This window comes from Panthera pardus, unplaced genomic scaffold (assembly GCF_024362965.1).
Source record: "Panthera pardus isolate Hobbes unplaced genomic scaffold, ASM2436296v1 HiC_scaffold_22, whole genome shotgun sequence".
NCBI lineage: Eukaryota > Metazoa > Chordata > Mammalia > Carnivora > Felidae > Panthera > Panthera pardus.
The window spans coordinates 35,774,483-35,800,226 of NW_026526788.1; the positions used below are offsets into that span (position 1 = coordinate 35,774,483).

At 43.7% G+C, this 25,744-nt stretch overlaps 1 protein-coding gene and 1 long non-coding RNA gene across 6 annotated transcripts in view; one reads left to right on the forward strand and one right to left on the reverse strand.

Moving 5' to 3' along the window:
* Nucleotides 1–25,744, forward strand: part of LRMDA (leucine rich melanocyte differentiation associated) — a 1,024,583-nt gene that overhangs the window by 527,645 nt on the left and 471,194 nt on the right. The window lies entirely within an intron of this gene.
* Nucleotides 3,056–11,548, reverse strand: LOC109264452 (uncharacterized). 2 transcript variants are annotated; one of them, XR_008424842.1, is made up of 3 exons: nucleotides 11,362–11,548; nucleotides 7,361–7,446; nucleotides 3,056–6,253 (listed from the first exon to the last, which is right to left on the reverse strand). It is a non-coding gene; the product is annotated as an uncharacterized LOC109264452 (long non-coding RNA). The 2 variants fall into 2 exon arrangements; XR_002078729.2 differs by lacking the exon at nucleotides 11,362–11,548 and adding an exon at nucleotides 8,499–8,602.

A 25,744-nucleotide genomic window follows, 5' to 3' on the forward strand; every position in this document is an offset into this window, starting at 1 on the left:
CAGGACGGATTTCTGCTTAGCATTTAATTTTAGATACTTGCCATGGTGGACAGTAAAAAATGGGTCTCCGGAATTTGTAGTTTCATTATGAATCTTACCTCCTGGCAGCCCCTACCAGTAGTTTGTCTTTGAAATCTCCTTGGTACTTGTTAACCCTGCTGTGCTGTAGAGAAGATATAGTTTATTTATTGGACTTTGCCCATTTATGAAAAAGTGCAGAAATTATTAATGGTTTAGTATCTATTAATGCATTACTTGGGTGGAATTCAAATTCTAATATTTATGGTAAACCCCTTTATAATGAAACGGGCAGAGAATCAGCTCTCATGCTCCGTAAATTTGGAAGGCTCTAGATGCTGTTGGAATGGCTCCCCATGAAATATGAGCTCTGCTGGCTTTATATTTACACCCATAAATAAGAAATAAGTACTTTAGGTTGGAGGAGAAATAATTAAGAATATTTGTGTAGATAATAAAGAAGAAATGGTCCAGTTTGGTGAACTGTGTGCTTGGGAAATGCCAGACGCTGCCAGGACCTGGTGAGAGATGTGGGAAAAATTAGGGCTGGGAGATTGTAGGTGTGGGTAGGGTGTATGGAGACAGCAGGAACGGGGGCCTTGTGAAAGTTACTGTGGGCCATGGCAACTTGTGAGTGGCTGCATACATAGAGTTTAGGTGTGGGATCCAGGAGACCTGGTTTGTATTCCAAGTCTTCCCTAAGGTAGCATGGTTCTTTGATGGCCATCATTGAACTTTTCTGAACCTCAGGTTCCTTGTCTGCAAAATGAAGCTGATATTTCACAAAATTGTCATGAGGATAAATAGCATAGGCTTAAAATTGCCAAAAGTAGTAAGCAGATCTGTGTACATGAGGCCTAAAGAGGGAAACTGTTGAGGGTAAAAGTAGAAGAGTGGGGTTGGAAAACTATGTGCATGTATATGTATGTATACACATAGATATGTACATTTTGTATATGTGTGTGTATGTACATATATACATAGATATGTACATTTTTGGGAATATGTGTAATTGCTGTTGGGGAGCAGGAGGAAGAGAACATAAGGTGGATATACATAATGAGTTTAACACGAAAATAGAAAAATATTAGGGTCTCAAAGCACTGTCGATGAATGGGTACCTTTTACCTGCCAAGGCTTTTCTGCCCAAAGAGTCTGTTAATGGGGTCTCTTAGCTTTTTTCATTCTAACTGAAGCTTCTCCCTGACCACTTCCTGGTATGAGCTAAAGGGTTTGGTTAAATCTCCAAGCATCTTCTAAAGGGTTAGAATCTCAGGGATCATTTAGGTTAGGGATGACAAATAAGTTTATTGCATGTGGAAACCCTATGGTAGTGATTTCCAGGAGTACTATTTTGAGAAAAATTGTGAGTTACCACTGTGTTCAGCAGTTCCATGACTGATTAGTGATGCCTACCCCAGGTGATGAGTGGAAATGGTGATGAAGTTCACATTCTCTTGGTTTTTGCTTTTGTCTTTTAAATAAGGAAACCGAAGCCTAGGATGATTGTGTGAACTGGCCAGGCTGACACAGTGAGTTAGGGGTGAGGCAGAACCAGATTTGGATGCCTGGCTTCCAGTTTAAGTGCCTTTTATGTCACACCTCACTGCCCTGTTACTCCGTGTAGCCTCACTGTCCCCGCAGACCTCACAGAGAACAATAGTCAGCTGTCCCTGACTTATGAGAGTATGGATTCAGGTGAATGAAGCATTTTATGTCTTCCTTACTATATGTGGTGGCATGAAGAGACTCAGACACTATTTGGATTGATGATGATGATGATGATGATGATGATGACGACAACGACGACTCATTTATTTAGCTCTTTCTGTGTCTCAGGCCCTGCAGGGGCCATGCATTTGGTGTATATTATGCCATTTAATTATAACAATCTTATCACTGGGTGACAGTCTCTGCATTAAGCATATGAGGAAAATGGCGTACAGATAGGTTAAGAAACTCTCTAGAGTCATAAGCTATCATGTGCCAAAGCCTTTCAGACTTTGAAGAATGTGTTTTTGATTCCTGATCATATGAATCTATCTTGTGTAGGCTTGTCAATGGTGCCAGCCTTCGGGGTAACATTGATGTGGTCTCTATCACATATAAAGACTTATATTTAAAGTAGCAAAGGAAGATTAGGAAAGTCAGTGGTCAGTGCTTCTGACAGGCAACTTAAAAAAATTTTAATGTTTATTATTTTTGAGAGAGAGACAGAGCATGAGTGGGGGAGAAGCAGAGAGAGAGAGGGAGAACACAGAATCTGAAGCAGGCTCCAGGCTCTGAGCTGTCAGCACAGAGCCTGGTGCGGGGCTTGAACTCACGAACTATGAAATCATGACCTGAGCCAAAGTCAGGCGCTTAACTGACTGAGTCACTCAGGTACCCCTGACAGGCAACTTTTAGTGAGTAGGGGAAAATATCCTTTCCATCCAATGCAGAACTTCCCTGTCTATCCCTATGTTTATTGCTATGACTCAAGCAAGAGTTGGATGGAATTGGATAGATCATGCCCCCGGTTCTTCATTTATGCATATTGTAGGCAAGAACTATTCCCATACTGATTCATAAAAATGAAATTTCTGGTGAGCACACCTGCCATGATAATTTGCTTAAAGGATATAGGTGTTTCCTGACTTCAGCAGAAAATGATCCCTGATACTGGAGAAAGGAACGATCTTTCCTCTAGCGGACTTTGCCTGTCTTCCTTAAGTGTGTGGGGAGCTTGAGTAGTCCATCTCATACCTGGAGGTGTCAGTAGACCATCTCATACCTTGAGATCCTCATAATGACCCAGGGAATGGTGGGTGGAAAGTATTGAACCACTGTTGTGTGCGAAGGCATTGGCCCCAGTCCTTGTATTCCTAATTTTTCCTGAGTAGCCATAGCCAAATAGCACAGCTTTTGGAATCAGCTTCAAATTCATTCATTTACTAGTCTTATCCTCTGTCTGCATATCAGTTTTTAAGTACCCTGGTTACAGGGTATTATCTTAACATTTAGGTTAACTGTCAAATAAAAATAAAAGCAAGGTGGAAAAGAAGAGAGTGTCTTTACTTACAACGCTTAGTGGAGCTTGTGGGGGGCGGGGGGCACCATCTAAATCCAGGTGATTTCCACTTAGACAATGGACTTCCTTCTCTGCATGGCACAGTATGCTGGCCTTTTCTGGGGTGGGTGAGTGTTGGGTATAGGATCCCGTCTAGGATCACATAGCAGGGAGCACAGGAAACTCTTGTGATTCAAAGTTGCTTTGCTGTCCTGGGAAAAGTATCCCGGGGGATTCTACTCCTGCAGCTGGCAGTGGGGATTTGGTATAAACTGTTAGCTGTGATGATAAGAGGAGGATGCTGTGATAATATTTGAGTAGAACCATCATCACCTGGCTGGCACTGCTCTAAGTAGCCCATGAAATCTTCCAACATCAGTTTGAGGATGTTATTCTTGTTGTTCCCACTTTGCATTTAAGGAAACTGTGGTTAAATAATTTGCTAAAGGTCATGCTATTGGTACATGTGGTAGAGGTGGCCTCAGGATAGAGTCTGTGCCTGCTGACTGGAAATGCTTGTTAGGAGAGGAACACTCCCCTTGACCCACCAGTCTCCAGCCACTTTCTCTTCTCCTGGATGGGATGGTTTTCCTTTTGATCAAGAAGAAATGCAGAGAAGAGGGCAAATCCACAGAGTATGGTACTTTCTATCTGGAATTTTCTCTGGCTTATCTTTCTGCCTGTCCCATAGGCCCCTGTCCCTCATCTGGATCTTAAATCCTTTACTCCTCCTCCCCCCACCCGGCAAAACCAATTCTCAGAACTTCCATGTGCCCTAAGTTAGAGGTGACTCTTGGAAGTTCAATGTGTTAATGTTTGTATTTTAGTTGTAGTGAAAGTACTGAAGGTAGAATTTCAGGTACAGTCAACCATGACCTGCCTCCCACTCTCACTTTAGGGCAACCTGAGAGTCAAAGCAAGGAATTTCCTTAAAATGGCTACCACTCATTCTATTTGTACTTGTCCACGAGCCAATCAAGAATACACGTGGAAGGTAAACTAACTTGCAAGAGCAGAGGTAGAATTATAGCCCCATTTCTACCCCTGGTTTGCACAGTACCATGATCTCTGGTAGCGTCCTCTGAATGTGATCTCCATATTGCTCATCCAGCTGAGAGATGATCCTGCAATTAGTGGGCTTCACCTGGCCCAGCCCAGCCTACAGCCAGGCAGGTGAATCCAGGAGCATTTCTTCCGTGATGAGAGAGTAGGAAGTTGGACTGAGTGTGCTCCATGTTGCTTGGGACCGCCCCCCTGTGGACTAAGACTGGAAGGAAATGGTCCTCTCCCTTGGGAAGTCCACATTGTTGACATCCTTCCTGGTCTGCCTGGGGCTGTTCTACCTATGAGGCCATCTCCTGAAGGCACCATGTTTTTTATATAACATTTTGTCCCTTTAGAAATTATCGTGATGCATGTCAAGAGCTTTCACACCGAAAAAAAATATGTCACATTAGCTTCCAAGTTTCTGATTGTCTAAATAACGCAGCAACTCAACATACAGCTGTCTGGCATTTTGACAGTACAATAACCCATAATTCTTCCTGCCACTCAGCACTTCAAGGTTAGCATTTTGTAGTTTTCTCTCAAGGAGTATTCATTTAAATTTTCAAGTGCAGAGTTGAATGTGGCTGCCTCATACCTCCCTTTTGATCTGTTCTTTATTTACTTGGGTGCTCTTCCAGTTTATTACATACATTGTATGGAATGCTCACGCATGTGTATAAACTTTTTTGGAGAAGTGGAGTGTTGTTCGACTTACTGCTATTCTCTCTATAGTTGGGGATAAGAGAGGGAGAGAGATGCTAAGCTTCACAGGGCAGCTCCCTGGTTTGTGGTGGTTCCTAAGCATCTGACATGGGGTGAAGTAAGAAGGTATAGGTAAGAGGATGTAGCACTTGGACTCTCTCTTGCCTCCTTTCAGAAGGCAAGTGAAATGCTTGTAGCTTCTTTCTGAGGAAAGAAGGAGCTTTGGGTTCTGAACTTACTCGTGGGAGAGACTTGTTTTCTTGGTCTTTCCTTGATCCTTGAGTCACAAGGAGGATTCTTGAACACCCAGTTAACATCTTTGATTTAGCTGCTGGTTTTGAATCTTCCTTACTGGATTGGTTACCACTAGTCACTGTCATAGGCAAGTTGACTTCCTTAGGTGGGAGACTGGGTTATGAATCTGGCTTTCATCGATTGCCTAAATAACCTTGGCCAAGTCAATAATTGACCTCTTTAAACTTTTTTCCTTTTTAAAATGCGGTTACTAGCCCTCCTTATACCTGCCTTTACAGGCTTCTGGCTAGGTTAAGGTAACACAATAGAAGCACATGTGCTTTGAATTATTGAGAGCTGTGCTATCTCAATATTAGACATTATTGTGGGTTTTTTTTCCCCTTTTAATCCACTGCCAGTCTACATCCCTGATCTACATTCCTGCCTCCAGTAATCGAGTGGATTATTGTGATGTGTGGGTCTTTTTCTGAATGTAATGCCTCTTGCCATGAATCAGGTTTATTTATTGGCCCTTCTTGGATTGTGTTCAAGGGAGAATTTCTGGATCTCAGACACCCTTAAGACATCTCAGGGTCTAAAATTTCTAAGGTAAAACAATTGTTTTAGATCAGTGACTGACCAACTGGCTCAATAAATGTGCTTTTCCTGGGAAAACCCTAACTCTTGAAACTCACTAATCTACTTTTAAGCCTGCCAACTTAAGCACAATTTAAAAGCCCAAATGTGTGTATAAGAAGAATCACTGTGTTGATATGAAGTCTGTTTACACTTCAAAGCCATTAGAGTGATAAATATTTTACCACCATTGGGCCCTAAAATCTCTGGAACATAATTTGCTTGTTGAGGCCCTATTGGAGTTGGTACTCCTGACAGAAGATTAACGGTTCTTTAGGAGCCTTGGGACTCACTTTGACAAATCTGGCATAGACTGCCAGCTGGATATCACCGAATCTTTGGATCCAAGCTCATGGGGAGTTTCTAACATGTGGAATTTCTCTGGTTGGTTGGTTGGTTGGTTTTGGTGGGGAGAAATCTGGGTTGACATTTTTCAGTCTATTGGAGGCTTCAAATCTTATTTGCTCTACATTTGCCACGTGGAAATGGGGAGATGGAAATCTTGCATGGTCCACTTGGATAAGATGGTGGAGTGTCACACATTTCCATGCTCAGAATAGCCTTGGCCTGGGAGGAGGACATTTGGACGGGGTTAACCACAAACGTTTAGTTACTGGCTTATCACAGTCACTTGAATTACATATCATTCTATACATTTCAGAGTGCTTCTGCATCTGTTACTATAACTGATCTCAGAATAGTGCTGTGAGGTAGACATGGTCAGGGTTTCTAAAATTATGTTTTTAAGAATGTTTTTTCAGATTATGAAAATAGTGCATATTCATTGTAGAAATGTTGGACAATACTGAAAATCATAAGAAAGAAATTAAATTGCCTGTAATTCCACAGTTGCCAGAAATAGACACTTAATCCATTCTAGTATACATCCAACCCCATATACGTTCCTTTTGTGTGTATACACCTATATCTGTGGATTATATTTTTCTTATAAGCATATATCCATGTTATAAGTATAGTCCTTGGAAGCCCAATGTTTAATGTCTTAACCTGTTCTGTTATAAAGGATGTATGTATCATAATGTTGTTGAGTAGGTTATTTTCTGTTGTTCCCTATTATACTCAGCACCATGAAGAATGCCCCAGGAAATACATCTTTTTTTTTTTATTATTATTTTAAACATACCTCTGATCATGTCCTTAAGATAAACTGTTAAAAATATAATAGCTAGGAAATTTCTATCCACCTTTTGAGGGTTATTATACAAAAGGTCAAATTTCAAGACAGATATTTTATCCTCATTTTATAGGTGGGCCAACTTAAGAGCAGAGAATTTCACTGATTTGCCTGGGAATGCATAGCAAATCAGTGGAGGAATCTGGTGCCTCCATGGTAGCATCTGCCTTGCTGGCCTCTCTCACCACCTGGAGGTGAGAATACCACCCCCTGCAAGGGTGAGCCTTGTTTTCTGTGGTGTGATCATGGGCTCTCTTCACAAACTTTTGTTAGGTGTGGTTTGTGGTCCACATGCCACTCTGTAGCCTGTGAACTGGAGATTAAATAAATCTTTATCCTATTTCATGTCAGTGTGTCTTAGGGCTTCCTAGGCTCTCCCTCCCTGAGGCTCCCTCTCCCACCCAGCACAACCTCAGAATGGTGGCCAGGCAGCCTGCCTGCTTGGCTCCCTTTTATTGTACACATTTTGGGGGGAATACGTGTCAAGTTCCAGGCCTCGTGTTGGAGGTGGAGGGTACAAAGATATGTTCAGTCCTGGTTCACAAAGAGCAGCTGGGACTTAAACCTAAAAAAGAAACAGATAACTATGATGAGGACATGGTTGTGGGCCTGTGGAAAAAACATTTTATTTGGTGAATTTCATAGTGATGTTCCTGATGCATGATAAACCTCACTCTGCAGCCACAGTGGGTCCTTTTGGTTTCCTATTTCAGCGTATCAGTTTTGTTCAAACCTGTCCCTCACAGTCTCCTCACTTTCCCTCCTTTTTGTCCCTTGTCTACTTTGGCGTGCTTCCCATTGTTTTTGTATATAGCTAGCATCTAATAAGTAGCTGATGGAGTGGCTGGATTACTGGGCCTCTGCATACCTGCGTTTGGATCTTATTCCTGCACTCCTATATTCCTGAGGAGTTGTACCAGTCCTTAAGTCTCATTCTCTTTTATTTGTATAATAAAATGAAACAAATAGGTATTAAAAATAATATGTAATGCTTTTGAGAACCTATTATGTACCAAACACTGTTGTAAGGGCTGTACACATATTGACTTATTTAACACTCTACCTTTGTGAGGTAAGGGTTATTAGTATCCTCATTCTTAGGGGTAGGATCTAGCCACCCAGGTTGAGGTCCAAGACCGCACAGCTGGATGGACAGGAGGCGGGCTGATTCGAGAACTTGCTCTCTTAACACTGTACTCCACTGTTTTAGGACCCTTTACTCTTGCATTCATCCCCTTTCCTTACATTGTACCTGACACAGGAGTTTAATGTCATCAATTTGGGAGAGCAGAAACTTTCTTGAGGTGGTAAGTTACTGCCTCCCAAACACATGGATGTCTCAGACCTTGGCCACTCCCCCATAGGGCTATGAAATATCCCAGAGCCAGGGAAGTGTGAGGTTGAGAGAGACCAGAGAGGAAAAGCTTCTTTTCAAAAAAGAAGCGGCTTTTTGAGCATCAGCTATTTGAAGGTCAGTGTCAGTGATGGACTAAAACAGATGTGGCTTCTGCTCCTGGGAAACTTGTGACCCAGAAAGTGGGGAAATATGTCACAAAGCTGATGGGACCATTGGGAGAGAAAGTAGTAAGGGTAAAAAATGTTTCCAGGTTGAAATACCAGCTCTTTTCAGACTTGAAGGGGACTGTCCATTCTGATGCAAGAACTATCTTTTTCTCCAGTGGACAGCTCATGCTCCTGGGTCTTGCAAGTCCAGATGGAGTCATAGAACTGTTGCTGTCCAGAGCATTCACTTGAGGGCTGGGTTTTATTGTTGTCATAGCATCTGGCTTATATAAATATGCTTTGTCATAATGGAGGGAGAGGGGGGGAAGAAAATCAAGCCGGATTTTTGGTTATTTGTAGATCTTTTTCTTTCTATTGAGATCTATAGTAAGCCAAAATGCCTGGAGCTGGGATTGATTTGAATGAAAAAGTATAGATACACATATATGCATGCTTGAACAGTGTCAGGCTTCCAGTGTGTGTCTAGTTTCTCTATAAGTCCCCAGTCTAGGGGGTTCTTCTGCAACTTCATTCCAGCAAGAACAGGCACTGCCTCAGTATTCATTTCAGTGGCATTGACAATACTGACAATATAATTGACCTAAAAAGTTCTGGATTTCCTGTTAATGCACTTTAGAAATGTACATCAACTACCAAAAAAAAAAAAATCATTTCTATCTACATTTCACTTGATTTCCATTTTCAAGAGAGAGGCTTCATCATTATTATTCTATTTGAATAGCACTGATATCTTGAAGGATGGAAGGAGATTTCTATTGTATGCGGGAGTACTTTATTTCGATATTTTCTTTGTCTGATTATACATGATAAACACACATTAGTGACATTTCGTGCATGTTTGGAAGATAAATGGGGATATCTCTTTAAACCATTCCTGACACTTGCTAACCTGTGAGCTTAATGGCATTTTCTCTTTGATTCAATAATTTGTCTGTCAAAAAAAAGCTGGGCTGACATTCTCCTTGTTGTGGGATTGAAATGGAAAAGAAATCTCTTCGCTTGAAGATAATTTTTTTTTTTTTTTAAATTGAGGGGAACATTTTAGGATAAAAATGTTTTTAAAATTATTTGGGTTTTTGGTGGTAGAGGTGGGGGGCAGATATGGGGAGGGGGGTGCTGATGAATGCTAGGGCCCTGACATTATGTGTGTGGCAAGTAATAAAGGGGAAACGATTACCTCGGTCTGAAAGTCCTCTTGAAATAATTAGGGAATATGTGAATTCTTGCAAACAAGGATGGCTTCTGCTGATGTGTGTCTTGTGGGAGGCTGTCAGCCTTCCTTGTGTGGAGGTTGTTGGGTTGGGGTGTGTATCTGTGCATGGAGGGGTGACTGTGATTTAGTATGCCTGCCTCGGTTCCCTCCAGACTCATTCTGGATGAAGGGGGAGGGAGAAAGGTGGCCAAGCATCATTCTGAAGAGGCTTTAAATCCAGGTGGTTTTTCTTTTGTTTAGAGATTTTGGAAGAGCCCTGTTCAGGAAGTGTGGTTAAAAAAAAAAAAAAATCCTGGAGGTAAACCTAGAGTAGGGAGGCAATGGTGGGCTGGGAGGGGCAGGTGTGGAGCTCTTGAAGGAGCCCTTTGCATTTGTGTAAAGGTGGCCTAGCATGTTGGGGAAGAGGTGCCACTTCAGATCTGTATCATGTGACTCCACAGTGTATGGCTGACCCTGCCTTCTTAGACCCCTCCCAGTATTGAGAACTTTTGGGAAGTCTGAGTTAGGTAAAGATTATGACAGTGGTTGTGGCCGGCAGTGAGATTGGGAAGGATGCTTGGTGTCCAAAGTCTGCTTGTCTCCCTGCCCCCCTCCAGCCCAGGGTCTTCAAGTGTGCCATTAGAGAACACTGACTTATTAAGCTCTCTCAGCATATTTCATTGAATGTCTGGTGTGTGCCAGGCATGGTTCTAGGAACTGGGGCTGCATTCCAAGTCCTACAACTTGTCAGTTATGAAGTTGGGAATAGAACTCTGCTCTCTTGACTCCTGATCTGGTGCTTTCCAAGCACAGCAGGCTGCTTCCCTGGAGATCCTGCCTTTTACAGGAGCCTAAGGGTATGAAATTCTTTCCCATTATCTGGTTGTTCATCCCCTGGCTTCCAGTCCCCCTCTGTGGGCCATGGTTTCCCTTGTCTTGGAACCTGGCTCAGTCATCCTGGGTTGCCCTAGTGAAACCCAGTAAACACATAAAAATGAAGATGTTAGCGGTCACACACATTTTGCCAGCCTTGACTTCTCGCCAGAAAGTAGGGACATTTTAAGACCTTTGAACATCCTGAGCACTTTTCATTTTGGAGACCTCATCATACAACATATCAAACATATTAAAATGACCCCTTCCCCATCTCACATTAAATATGATTGATGAGGTTTCACTGTGAAATTTTTGGAAGGATTCTAAGTCATTTTTACAGTTTGGAGGCTTAAGAATAAATTAATTTTCTCATGAAAACTTTGTTATATTTATATTTAACTGTAGAGCTTGACTTGATTAGTGCTTGACCTACCAGTGAACATAGGGTTTCTTTCTGTTGAAGTTTATTTGAAATTTTATTAATCTTAGTTTTATGATTTTTATTTCACATTTTGGAGCCATGTTTTTCCAGATCTTGAACATTTTGTTGACCATTCAAACATGTAAAAGAAGGCACTTGACACTATGCCTGTCACTCAGTCATGGAGGAAAGACACCAAGGACAGACCTCCTTGTACACACTGACCTAAAACCAAATCCTGGACTTCAGCATTTGGTGCTCCTCAGGGGACTCCAGTTGAGCCAGTCTTGTTTGTAGGCTTGCAACCGTCTTCCGACCCCACCCAGGGAAGGGCCTGGGTATTATAGAGGTGACACTGTGGTCGCAAGGAGAACTCCTGTTTTCCCCTGCTGCAGTGTCAGCCCAGGCTGTTACAACAAAATACCACTGACTGGGGTGGTTTAAACAACAGAGGTTTGCTTTCTCACATTTCTGGAGGCTGCAAGTCTAAGATCCAGGTGCTGGCTTCGCTTTCTGTTGAGAGCTGTCTTCCTGATAGGGAGATAGGCACCTTCTTATTTTGTCCTCAGAACTCTGGTCTTTCTAATCCCATCATGAAGGCCCCACCCTCATGACCTCATCTGACCATAATTACCTCCCGAAGGCCCCATCTTCAAATACCATCATAATGGGGGTTGGGGCTTCAACATAGAAATTTTGGGAATACACCAACATTCAGTTTATAGCATGCACTGCGGTTGGAAAGTGTGGCCCTCAGGATTTATGGCTCTGGGCTTCGAATCCCATCCCATCACTCTTTAGGAGTGTGACTTAGGATGTAAGTTGGTTATATTCTCTGAGCCTCAGTTTCTGTTTCTGTAAAATGGGAATAACGATCCATTTGCAGAGGTATTGTATTTGCAATAGTGTTTGTCAAGGGCCTAGTTCCCAGGAGGTAGTTCTTCTCTTTATATTTGCCCCACTCACCTGGGGGCATATTTAAATGAATATAGCAGCTCATTTTTGAAGAACTCTCAGCTATGTGTGTGAGATTGAGGCAGAAGGAGAGGGCAGGGAGACAGAGCCCAGGAGCATGGCAGAGGTAGGAGACAAGTAGTCTCTGGCACGAAGGCAAGACTGGGCTTCTATAAGAGGAGTTTGTTTCTACATTTTTGGAAAGTCTTAGGCTTGTGGGAACCCCTTAGGTTGTATGAGAGGACAAAGGGTGGACTGAGAAGGCTCCTCAGGGTTCACGTTTTGAGGTTGAAAGGCCCCCAAAGTGGGAGTACTAAGCTTGAGTTTTTTACCCTCTTCTGGTAAAAAGCTTATTAAACCCAAGCTTAGCCTTCTAAGTTCGGGGCCTCACTTTTGCCATTTCCAGAATAGGGAACAGAAACTGAAATGACTAGTTTTTATAAATGATGGGGTTTTGAGCCTGGGGTAGGAGTGGGGGTTGGTATTTATGTGCAAATGGCTGTGGACTTTGCAAAGTGCTGGTATCTGGGGAAGGAACCAGTGACCAGCATTTAGAGAGCAATCAGAACAGGGGGTGCCAGGCTTGGCCGAGAGGACGGATGGGCAATGATATGACAGTAGTCTGTTCCCAGGCTTCCCATATTGGAGGGGATTGGCAGGTGGAAAATCGGAGGAAGCTGATAATCCCCCAAACCCTTCCTCTTGATTCATGGCTGCCAGCAGCAGATTAACCTTCTTGACTGACTCAAGTCAAGCCTGGCCCATGGTGGGAAGTAAGTCCCACCCTCTCTCCCTCCCTTGAATGCGCAATGTGTGTTAGGCATTATCCTAAATATTTATATTACATCTGTGGGCAAAACTGGCAAGCATTCTCATGGACCTTATAATGTACATTAAACAGTCAACATGATACATAAATAAATTATATGGCAGAAGGCCATAAATGCTGTGGGGGGAAAAAGAAAAAGAGAGTAGGTAATAACATTAGTAATCCTGGGTGGAGGTGACAGAGTTTTAATGAACATGGCAGTCAAGGAAGGCTTTATTAGGAAGGTGAACAAAGTTGAGGAAGTGAGTTGAAGGAGAAAAGTACTGTCAAAATGAGCTTGCCATCTCTGAGCTCACAATATCTGGTAGGGGGAGAAGAAGCCAGCCAACACTGGAATTCCTGGAATAGAATTTCTCCCTAACAAATGGAAGCAACATGGTTAATGGAGAGGAGGAATGGCCATGCTTGCCTGCCTGCCCTTAATCATCTGTGTGGTTCATGGTACCACCAGGCAGGTCTTGGTATCAAATGGAGACTGGGAGGTGGGGTGTAAAGCCAGCGTCCTCTACTCAGGTGGGTTTGATGGGTCTCTATGGGCTTAAAACATTTGTTGGATGAGTGTCTGAATGAGGGACCGAGTAAATTTATGAATGCATAAATCAATGAAAGATGAGTAAAGACTTTTTTAAGGGTGGGTAATTTACAAGTTCACATCCTAAGTTACTAGTTGAATGTCTAGCCTCAGTGATAATTACTTTAATTACTTTAAGATGTTTTGCTTTGGATATAGGAGTTTCTACCCCTAGGTAAACTTTCACGTAATACAATGGAAAATGATCCAACTTTTCAAAAATGTGTTGTGATATCATGGTATAGTCCTAGGTTAGGTTTTCATATATACCTTTAGTCAAGATAGGGTATTCTCAGAATCAACTTGTAACTTCCCCTCCTTTTTAAAGTAAGAGCAAGGGGCACTTGGCTGGCTCAGCCAGTGGGGCATGTGACTCTTGATCTCAGGGTTGTGAGTTCAAGCCAGATGTTGGTTATAGCGATTAATTAAAAACAAAATCTTTAAAAAAAAAATAAAGGAAGAGAAGATTCTGATTAACTTGTTAATCACTGTTCCTGTCAATAGCTACTCTTAGTTTTTAATTGTAATCTGGAGATGGAGGCAGAAGATTGGATATCTGGTGGATCTGCTGGTCTGTTAGTTATCAAATTTTGCACGTTTCCAGAAAGTCCTGGGGAAACGGAGATATACAGACAGACAGACTGGGTCTACTCCAGGTCTATTGTATCAGAAGTTCCAGCTTTGGTCCCCATTATCTGTATTTTAAATTCCTTCTCAGTTGATTTTGTTGCAGATGGTAGAGGGATTTAAGAAATGCTGCACCATGGTCACCTTTGAGGGCAGAAATTATGATCTCTTGTTTTAAAGTATTTATTTTATCGGTGCCTACTTTCATACTAGAAAAGCAGTAAATCTTTATTGCTAGAAGCCAAACAAAACGATTCATCCCCCTCCATCAAGGTAGCATTCCAGTCTTCTATTTTTTTGTACAGTTTTTCCCCAAACATAGAACTATTGTATAAATATTACTATACTATTGGCTTTCTTTTTATAATACAGTATCCATATTTCTCAATACTTTTAAAGCTCTGTGATATTCCAGAGTATACAAGTGATGGATTATTTCCATCACTGAAACCCCTGGCCTTACGCAGCCCTTTCCACATGGAGAAATGTTGATAAACCTTTGTTTCCTGAATAACTAAGAGGAAACAGCTATCTTGTACCATTCACCCATGTCCTTGTTGCTGGTCTTAGGGCAGAGAAGTCCTTATTCAACCTCTCTCTTCCCCAAAATAAGCTTGGTGTTAAAATAAGGTGACTTAGTTCTCCTTAGGGAAGGTTCTGGGCTGTGGCAATGACCCCTCTAATGCAGGGGTTCAGGTCAATGTGAAAAGGAGTTATTGTTGCGCAAAGTGAAGGAGAATAAATCAGCCAGTCAGAGGTGGGGATAGTGCAGCACCCTCAGATGCTGCCTTCAAGGCGTTTATAAACCATGTAAGGAGATAGAACTTGCTCCTCCTGGAGAGTTAACACAAGAATATAGGGAAGTAGCTGGTGAGGATCATGAGAGACCAGAGAGCCCTCGTGCTCCCTTTGGACTGAAGTCATCAGTGAAAACTACTTAGGGGAAAGCATTTGGATTGAGTTCAGGAGAGTCTGATTAGCTCAGCTGAGAGAAGGCTCTTGGATTACTCCACCGTGCACAGGAGAGAGCTGTTGTGCCCCTGTCCTGCCATATTAAGACCAACGGACTTGTGTGTGGGGCTCTTGGGAACCAGGTGGTTAAGGAACCAAATAAAGTAATCATTCCCTGGGCCCTCCAAGAGGAGAAACAACAGCAACAAAAAGCTCAGCCCTCAGCCGAGCCAAGCTCCAAGAGCCCCTTTCACAGACACATAAATATTTAATAATCATCTGTCTACAACCAATCTAGGGGAAAAAAATCTTTAAATAGACTGCTCGAAAGGCCAAAACCTGAATTTTAATTGAGGTACTTTGAATTACTCCCATTAGTCAGTCGCTCTGACTTTTTCTTAGTGAGGGGTGGATTGTTGTTAAAAGGGGGGATCAGAATTATTAGCAGTCCTTAAAACACACACACACACATACACACACAAAACTGCTGTTCCTACTAAATAATAAACCAGGCTTCTTTTTTTAAAGATGTGGCATTTTCGGAACATAAAGTGGGAGAGCAAAGTACGATAAGCCCCACACATCAGAGATGCAATTTGAGGAGTTAAGGGCATTGGGATGCCTTACTAAGCATTTTGTTGTGAAATCACCTCTGTGATTCTCCCTGGTCCCGAGAAAGTTTGCAGGATGGAGGAGGCCTCTGTGTGTGTGTGTGTGTGTGTGTGTGTGTGTGTGTGTGTGTGTTTATGTATTTATTTTCCTTTTCTCTGCCCCCTGGGCCTGTGGTCTCCTGCAGCTGATGTAACAGTCCTCTTGGAGGTGCCCCCTGTATCTCACGCTAGCCAATTTCAACAGTCTAAAGTACTCAAATTGAGCCATTTTGTTCTCTGTAAAATAAACCCCAGGCCATTATGCGTGGTTTCTCATTCACCCGCCTCCTGGTCTCCCTTCCCTTGGCCCCTCTCTGCCCACCCTCCCCTCTTTCCCATTCTCTCCTTTCACTCCCCCGCCCGAGAACAGGAGGGGGGAGCAGACCTCCTTTAGGAGAACGCTGTTTCCAGTCGAGGCATGTCAACTCCACTCTGGCACAATTTGCTTTGAGATCTGTGTCATGGAGTGGGGCCGCAGGGTCACCCCCACCATAATTGATCTTGCTTATTCATCTGCTTCCCCTGTATCTCCCTTTCCCCACGCTGGCCTTTGTTTGGATAAATTGTTTGAAGATTGACTGTGGTGCTGAAAGCCCCCTGCCCCAGTGCCCCCACCACCTCGTCCAGGGTGAGACAGTGGAGTGGCACTGTGGGAAGAGAGTTCTTCTGCCTGCCCCCATCCCAAACACGGAGGACATCCCCCAGTGTCACACGTAAGGTGATTTCCAGACTAATTTCCTATGGACTCACTTTGCACGGCTCCTTGTGCGCTGGTAGGAGAAATGTTAATTGGTGTGTGAGGCTGAGATGTACTTCGGAAGGATTTATTGTTGTAAGCAAAGGAGGAGAAGGGGGGCCGCGTCCATCTTTGTGATGGCTCTGAGTCCACACTCACTCGCTCCAGATTATTTTTAAAACCAGTGGTAATGATGGATCTGAATCCAGTAATTTATTCGATTTTGGGTCATTAACCCTTGTTCTGCTTATGGCAGCAAATGACTTCATCGTCAGAGATGATGAGTGTTCCAAACTGTGGGGATACTTGGCTCTCTCGAGTTCTCATCTGAAAATCAATTTTAAGCAAGTGGCAGGCATCAGAAATCCTCTCTGCTTATAGGTTTCTGCAGCATTGCCTCTAGGATTAGAAGATGTGGGGAGGGTGGAGGGGGGGAGAAGAGAGCCCCCGGAAAACTTCTATTGCCTCAGAGTTTGTGGTGGGGTGGCTAATGTCCTGAAAAGGCTGCACAATAGACTCTGTCAAAATGGGTCTTTAGGAGTAGGGAATGGATGGCAGTTGGGAAATGGGGTAAAGGGAAGGAAAGGAGCAAGCCTTCATCTAGCGATCCTGCCTGTAGACTGAATGACATGGCTTGAAATCATTGTTTTGATTCCCATTGACTGAAGGCTGGAGGGGCTTTACTGGTTAAGCTTTTAAAGCCGCAGCAGTTTAAACTCTTTCCCTTTTTGCCTGGTGCACCCTTTCTCCAGTTGACCTTGAAACACATTAACTCATCTTTGGAAAGAAACTGAACAAAACACCTTTTGCCTTCAAATCTGGGCTGCCTTCTGTCTCAGAGTGTTACGTAAATTGGTGGCGTCGCCGGGTGTCCCTGACTTCGGGGCAACAGAGGACTGGTGTGGTAGTGCTGGCCAGCCTCCAGGCAGAGCGAGTGAGTAAACACTCCTGTGGCTCCCCTACCACATCCCTCTGCCACAGTGGACAAGCTGACCGGCAGTGTTCAGGGTCAGGGGCACTCCTGCCCTACCTTTGAGGGTGGATCCAATGGTTGAGCAGTACTGGAGAGTGCACCCAGAATGGACCCATCTTTACACATGATGTGTGTGAGCCCTGTCCTTTCCTTAAATGTAGTCATGTAAAGTTCATTGCTGAAATTTCCAGGTAAAATATTTGGGTGCAAAATAGGGATTTTTAGAAACTTTTAAATAGAAGATACTTAGTAATCATTTAACCAAATCCCTTATTTTTGTAGATGAAGAACCTATGGCTCAGACATGTCACTTGCTTTGTCCAAGATCACAGATAGACTGTGGGGAGCAGAAATGGTCTTAGAACCAAGGTTTCCTGAGCAGTGGTGTACCTGTAATGGGGACAGGTTGCCCCAGGTGTGGGCAGTAAGGGACTCCATTGTCTGTAAAGAACATATAAATGATAACAAAGACCCTGGCTCTGACTTTATTACCACCATGATCTGACAGTTCCAAACAGTGTCCGTGATAAAATACCCCTTCTCGCTGTGGTGGACATTCCCACCAGCCCACTCCCCGCCTCTTTGGTACACCACTGTTCCTGACTCCCAGTTTTATGTTTCCCCCCTCAAAACCAAGAGGTAGCCCCATCAAACAAACCACAAGCAAACAAAGAACAAATCCTGCATTGAAGTACTCCCTGCTTCTTTCGGACTTAAGTCAGGAAAATAGCCTTTTGGTGAGCTCATTTGGAGGCAGGGCTGGCTGGTGCAGAAAAAATGCAATGTCTTAAAAATTCATATGTGGGGGACCCAAAAGAACAGTGATGGGATTTGCAGGACTTGCCTGGCCCACATCTGTCTGCTGCATGAGTGTGGGTGCTGAGCCCTGCTTGCACGCTCTGACTTTATGCAGGGCCAGGAGCTCCTAGCCCTGGGTCTGGGTCAGAGTCAACAGAGTTGAAAACTCTCTGGATTACTGTCTAAACCTAATTCTCTCCCGGATGATTAGAGCCTTTGGGAAAGTAGTCGGTGGTCTGAGGGCCTGACCTGCTTGTGTGTGCGTCTCTGTGTGGTCATTTTGGCCAGACTGGCTGCTGTCCGGGCTTTTTTTTTTTTTTTTTTTTTTCCCCCCTCTCCAGCCATCCCCCTGCAACGGCTGGGTAAATATTCCAGTCTGACTTCAGCTGCCGAGTCATCAGTTCTGACAGACGGCTGCCTCTTTGCAGCGGCCCCCCCTCCCCACCCACCCCCAGCCCCTCATTTCATCTTCCCCCTGTCAGAACTCACCCTTTGGCAGAAATCTTTTCCGAGAGCTAAATGTGAGCCTCAAAGAGATGCCGTCAAGGTATTTTTCATAATTTTCAAAAGTAATTTCCTTCCCTCCACCCCCCCACCCGCCTTCTCTTCATTATAATTATGTCTTAGCAGCTACCCAAATCAGCATGGCAGGATCCAGTCCTCTTCCCTACAGGGAGGGCCAGCCTTTCCCAGCTCAGCTCGCTGGGGTCGGGGGAAGGTCCCCAGGAAAGGAAGGCTGGACAAGCAAAGGCTTCCTCACCATTGGCTTCAGAAACAAGGTGATAGAATCATTTCCTAGGAAAAAAAATAAAATGATTTCATGTCCCCTTGGCTCTAGAAAAGGACCCCAAAGGTATTTCCCTACGTGCCGGGTCCATAACAATATTTAGGGTACTTTTCATACAGTTCAGGTGCATGTTTTTGAGAGTAGGTGACATCTGGTCCACAACATTCTCTGGTCAACTTGCTCAACTCTCCTACCCCTCTCCCCTCTCCCTCTCATGTTTCTTCACTCCCTCAGGAAGGAGTCAAGGAAAAATTTCATATTTTTTCTCTGAATCTTGTCTCTGCCTCCACCCACCTCCAAATCCCTCCTATGGCTGGTTCTCAACAGGCATCCATCCCCAGGAAAAGGAAGAGGAGTAGAGTGTATCTGTGGCCCTCTGCAGAGACTGGGGTATGGCCAGCCCCAGCCCAACTGAGATCCTGGGGGTAAATTATCCTCTCCTAGGAATGCTGGGACTTGACATTCAAAAATCCTATTCATTGAAAACAGACACTAGCCCCGAAAACCTGGTTTAGTAGATAAAATCTGTAACCACAAGAGGATAAATCTAGTTTGGCTTGTTTGTACTGGTCTAATTTAATATGATCTCCCTTGGAGTTTCCAGCGTCTAGATTTTCTAGATCATTAAATCCATTACTTTTCAGTGTTTGCTTTTTTTTTTCTTTTTTCAGAGGATAGGGGATAGGGAGTGGGTATATTTTTTAGTGGCATCCTTCACTAATCAGGAAAGCTGCATCAAAGCCCATTTGGGGTCTGAAGTGACTAATTTCTGGGCCAAAGGGCTCTGAAGGAAGATTTCTACCCAGTTAACATAAATGACCCTAGCAGAAAAGTAAAAAAAAAAAAAGGGGGGGGGTCTCCTTGCTGCAGCCACTGCTGTAGTAGGACTCACAAAGGGTGGAAAAGTCATTTCTCACCTACTGAAAATGCCGAATGCCAGCACGAAGGGAGATAGCTGAGAGCTAATGTGTGCCCTTGAACAAATGGGCCATCTCTCCGACTTTTGGACCTCATGGGACAGGTAGAGCAGGCCTCACACCTGCAGCTCTGGGTCAGCAGGCTGAGGTAGCTGAGAGCTTCGTGTAAGAACAGTGCTCATGAGAGCAGACATCATTGTTTCATTATGACATACCCCCTCCCAGTGTCAGTTTTCACTAAGAAAGCGGTTCTGTGAGATTAGGCACCCTCTACCCTTCCTACATTCACCTTTGCTATGCGAAAGGTGAGTAGTGGAGAGAATCCCAGGTTGCTCTAGCCCTTAGTCTGTGCCGGGTCCCCTCCTCCTTGCTGGACCACCGTCTTGCCCACTGGCACCACAGTACCAGTGCCCTTGGCAGTGAGAAGTGGCTGTGGGCCACGGTTGTCTCTGAAGCTGAAGTCTGGGAGACACTTGCTCCAGGACAGGGCTCACAGCTCAGCTACACCCCCAGAGCTTCCATGCCCCCACTTTATGGCAGAGAGCCAAGGAAAGACTATAGAGATTATTTGCTTATTGGGAATTTGAATCCATGACTCTGTGTGCGGTGTGTGTGTGTGTGTGTGCGCACGTGCACATGCACACATGAGAATGTGTTTCTCTCCAAGTCTTTTTTTTTTAGCTTTGATAAGATGATCCTTTTTTTTTTTAATTTTTTTAAATGTTTGTTTATTTTTGAGAGAGAGAGAGTGAGACAGAGCATGAGCGGGGGAGGGCCAGAGAGAGGGAGACACAGAATCAGAAGCAGGCTCCAGGCTCTGAGCTGTCAGTACAGAGCCCCATGCAGGGGCTCAAACTCATGAGCTGTGAGATCATAACCTGGGCCAAAGTTGGATGCTTAACTGACTGAGCCACCCAGGCACCCCCTTTCCTTAATTTTTTGGCATTACCTTTTAAATAATCCGTATGGATTTTTCCTGCCCTGTAACTCCTAACAAAGAGAAAGCATGGGGACAAAGCAAGCTGGGAGGCAAGTTTTGCAACTTGTCAGTTTGAGCAGTGAAGCAGTACATGTGTGCACATGTGTGCGTGCGTGTGTGTGTGTGTGTGTGTGTGTGTGTGTGAGATAGACAGACACTGGAGTAAAACACTTTGTCACCAAATGGTGTCCTTCCTTGGGCAGAAGACTACACTTCGTGGTGACTTTCCCTGCATAATTGGACTGTCTCTTCATACAAGCCAAGATGCTTGTTTCTGAATATAAGCCCATGCACTCTCAACAGGTCAGGAGCGATAGTAAAAACCTGTTGTCTGGCTTTGTATTCAGAATAATGGAGTCACTAATCTACTTGATCTGGCCAAGTCAGATAAAGAAGAAAGTGAAGGATGCCCATGTTTCAGGGATAGAAGGTACTTGTAAAAGCGATTTCTTTGGGGGAGGGGGATCAGGGGGAGACACACAGGAGAAAAAAAAAAAGGAGCAAAGACTGTTGGAAACCTTTTAATTAGTACTAATTACCTCAGCAGAAAATGTTGGAAGCTTGAAAGGATTTGTGTCAGCAAGTGAAAGATCAAAGATTGCTAGGCTCGCATTTTAATCTGTTGGCTATAAAAAGGAATGAGGGGGGTGGTAATGGGACCCAGGAGAATGGCTGCCCAGGTGGCTCTACCCTTAATCCCTTCTTTACTGCTGCAGCCTGAGGCCTAGTCCCAATTACATAATAAGATGATTTAATTTAATTTTTTTCTTTTGCTTTGACTTCAACTGGGGCGTAGGGGAGAGGATGGGTGGTTTTCCTCCCCTTCCGTGAGGATGGAGTAGGCTGGGGACCATAGACTTGGACACTGCACAATCCCTTCTATTGATTTTTTTCAATCTTTTTCTCATCCAGCAAAATGACACTGTAATTTCAATTAAAATAAGACTGCAAACAAAAAACTCCACACCAGGGAAAGACTTCTTCAAGACTGAGAGAGTCTCTCAGTGTACTAAGGAGGTGAGGCCTTGGCTGGTGTGGTCTGGCTATGGCTAGAGTATAACTGGGGCGACAGGTAAACTATGTCACTGGAGAACCCTGCCAGTTAGTCCCACACTGTGATAGTTCCTTCAAAGTCCAGTGGGGCAGGAAGAGGGAAAGGGAGGGAAGAAGGAGAGCAATACTGACTGTCTACACCATTCACCGTGGAGGAACTGTGTGTTTGCTCCTCTCTCCCTTTCTGTCACCACCCTCTCTTCCTCCTCTTTAAGAATAGATTAGGCTGGGGCAGGGTCTCTATAGCTCTGGGTGCTCTGCATGTATCCCTTTGGCCCTCACCATTTCTGTGTCCACCCATTTCATGGATTCCACCTCCAGGCACCTGTACCTTTTCTCAGGCCACTGGAGCCTGCTCAGCCATCAACCACTGACTCCTGGAGGAGGTTGGTAAATACAAATACCTCTGCTCCCTTTCCCATCGTGTGATACAGCTCTGAGAAGTGATCCACCCTGCATCCCATACTAGTCTAGAGCAGAGATTGGCCTGAGAGCCCAATCTGGCCTGTTTTTGTAAATAAAGTTTTATTGGAACATTTTTATGCTGCTCATTTATATATTTATTTGCTATCCATTTTATATTATCTATCTACTTTCACACAGAGTGGTGGTGACAGAGATCATACGGCCCTCAAATCCTACCATATTTATTATCTGGCCACTGACATAAAAAGTTTGCTGATCTTACCCTAAAAAGCCTTTGAACTCCATTTGGCCCCATCAGCAACCTGTCCTGCGATGCATTACTTATTAACTTCTTTCCCTTTCTGATCTCACTTTCTGGTGCTTTGTATATCGTCTCTCAAATAAATGACTTGCTGTCTTTATGTCAAAGTCTACTTCTGGGAACTCTAACCTAAGACCTTTTGTGCATGTACATGTACAAAAGACAGAATCCCTGCAGGTAGTGCTGGTTAACCCCTGTCTCTTCCAGGGTCCCAAGTGTATACTTTCGGAAATGCAGTGAACCAGATAGCAGCTCAGCTTAGAAAACCTAAAAATGCTGTAGAGTGTTGCCCTTCGACTGAAGGACCTGCATTCACATCATTGAACCATTTCATTCATGAATATAGGGTCATTCCTAAGTTTTTAGGTTTAAGTCCTCAGGATGAAAGCCTACATGGTATAATCCAAACTATCTGCTGTAGATCCAGGAGTGTCGCTCAGTGCTCTGTGGCATGGCACTTTCAAAATTTTTAGTAATGGGACACCTGACCTTGACTGGTCCAGCTCCATTTCAGAAAGTCAGACCACTGGACACCATGTTTAAATATCCACATGCTGTAGAACAGGCTACCAAAGAAGGTTTGGGGCCCAGATCACCTGGTGTTTGGCTTGTGCCAGGCACCTAAAATCTTATGTACGGACCCTTCTCATGTATAAGCATTTTTTGTCTTCCTTTGTTCTCCTTTATCTTCTTATCTCAGTTAATTCTGATATTCATTTATTATGAGGATGGAGAAGGTCTAGTTGGCAGATGAGGGAAATAGGTACATCAGCATCTTGCCATTTGTGTTACTTTTCTATTGCCGCATAACAAGTCACCCCCAAATTTAGCAAGCTTTATTTATCACAGTTTCTGTGGGTCGGGAGTCTAGAGGTAGCTTAACCCAGGGTCTTTCACAAGGCTGTGATTAAGATGCCAGACAAGGCTGACATCCTTGCAAGCTCAACTGGGGACAATCTGTTTCTAAGCTCATTCACAGGGCTTTTGGTGGGATTCATTTTCTCACAGGATGTTCGAGTAAGGCCTCATTTTCATGGTGGGTATTGGCTGGAGGCCTCCCTTGGTTCCTTACTACATGAGACTCCCCACGGGCCATCTCGCAACATGGCAGTTAGCTTTTAAGGAAGTGGGCAAGTGAGAGAGGGAGATCCAACAAGATGGATGTCACAGTCTTTGTAACCTTATCTCAGAAGTGAGATCTCATCACTTTACCTTATTCTATTCATTGGAAGCAAGTCATTAAGGCATTAGGTGCATCCCACATTCAAGCAGAGGGGATTACAAAAGGACATGCATACCAGCAGGAAGGGATCACAGTCATCTTAGAAGTCACCTCATACCACTGACACTCAGTCCTAATGTCCCCTTGGCATTATTTAAGAATGAGGAATCCAATGCAAGTAAATTTTCCCTTTTGTCTTTAATTGTTAAATAATATTAACTGTTTTGGAATGAAAAATTTTTTAAACTTTGATCAACCCACTCCTCTGTATTTTTAAAGAGATTAAACAGCATATATTCTTAGAATCTGAAGTCTCAGTTCAGAATCTATGTCTTTGAGGGGCGCCTGGGTGGCTCAGTTGGTTGAGCATCTGACTTCTGCTCTGGTCATGATCTCACAGTCTGTGAGTTCGAGCCCCGCATCAGGCTCTGTGCTGACAGATCAGAGCCTGGAGCCTGCTTCAGATTCTGTATCTCCCTCTCTCTCTGCCCCTTCCCCACTCATGCTCTCTCTCTCTGTCAAAAATAAATGAACATTAAAAAAAATTTTAAAGATTCTATGTCTTTGAAAGTATCATTCCTGGACTTCCAGCCTAAAGTGGACCACTCCCTTCAAGTTCTTGTAGTGCTTACTTTCTATATTGTTTATTTGGTATATAATCCCACAGCATTTTGTGACAGTTCTGTTGTTATCTTGAGTTACTTCTTGACTCTTATATTGTGTAATTTCCACATGCTGACATCTTGTCTTCCCATAAGAATTATAAACAATTTGAATGTGGCAACTGTCTAATACTTCAAATAAAAAGCAACTGAATACATGTTGACTTTTTCCCTTGGATGTTGTTGATTTCTGACTCGTGACCATGATTTGTGATGGCTACTGAATGGTGTGGTGCTCACTGCCCCTATACTGAGTAGCCCCAACCCACTCTTATTTATTTTGGTAGGTGGTTTTGCTTTAGTCATCAATGTTGTCCTTTGATTTCAATTCAGTAGCCTTTGATCTCCTGCCTTTTCCCCAATTTTGGCCAAGATTAGGAAACTAGTCTTAAAGTGCTGTTTTGATTGAAAGTCACAGTTTTGTCAATGCTGAAGATTCCTTTCCATAAGATCTTGGTTTATGACATCATTGGGGCTGAGAGGGGACCGAACCTTTTTTGAACACTGACTTCACGGCAGCATCATTCACTTACCTCTAGGTTCGTGGCTAATGGCTCAGAGAATGCAGATGGATGCACATGTGAACTTGAGGTAAACAATGTGCTCTATTTTTATATCCTGAATGATGATTGTATGAAGCCTGCACTAGGAAGCCTGGGGAAGAAGAGTGAAAATGATTATGGTTTGAGGAGGTTGGGGCTGACCACCCCATCAGTGCTTGTGATTGCAAGTTTCTCTTCAGGTTAGGGAAATACGTACATCGACATCTTGCCATTTGTGTTACTTTTCTATTGCCACATAGCAAATCACCCTCAAATTTAGCTCAATACCTGGTCACATACCTACCTACACATATGGTGTCTCTCGCTCATACTATCACCTCCGTGGGCACCGCTGAGAATCTTGGCACTCTTTATGGAACTAGGCGTATCAATTAGGCATTATGGTTTGAATTCTGTCCCCCAACCCCCACAACCGCTTAAATTCTTGTTGAAGTTCTAACCCCCAGTGCCTCAGAGTGTGAACTTATTTGGAAATAGTGTCATAGATGTAATTAGTTAAGTTAAAATGAGATCATACTGGAGTAGGGTGGGTCCCTAGTCCCATATGATCAGTGTCCTTATAAAAACAATGCCATGTGAAGAGGCAGACCCACACATAGGGCAAAGGCAAATGCTGGGGTAGAGGCCTGAAACAGATCCTTCTCTAGTGCCTGCTGACTGACACTTTGACTTCTAGCTTCCAGAACTGTGAGACAAATGTCTGTTCTTCAAAGCCACCTAGTTTGTGTTACTTTGTTATAGCAGCCCCTAGAAAACCAATACAGGAAGTATTCCTGGCCTGGTTTTGAGGCCCTAGCACCTCACGTCCTGTCCTTGGTCCTGAATCAGTGCCCTTGTTTTCTGTCTCCACA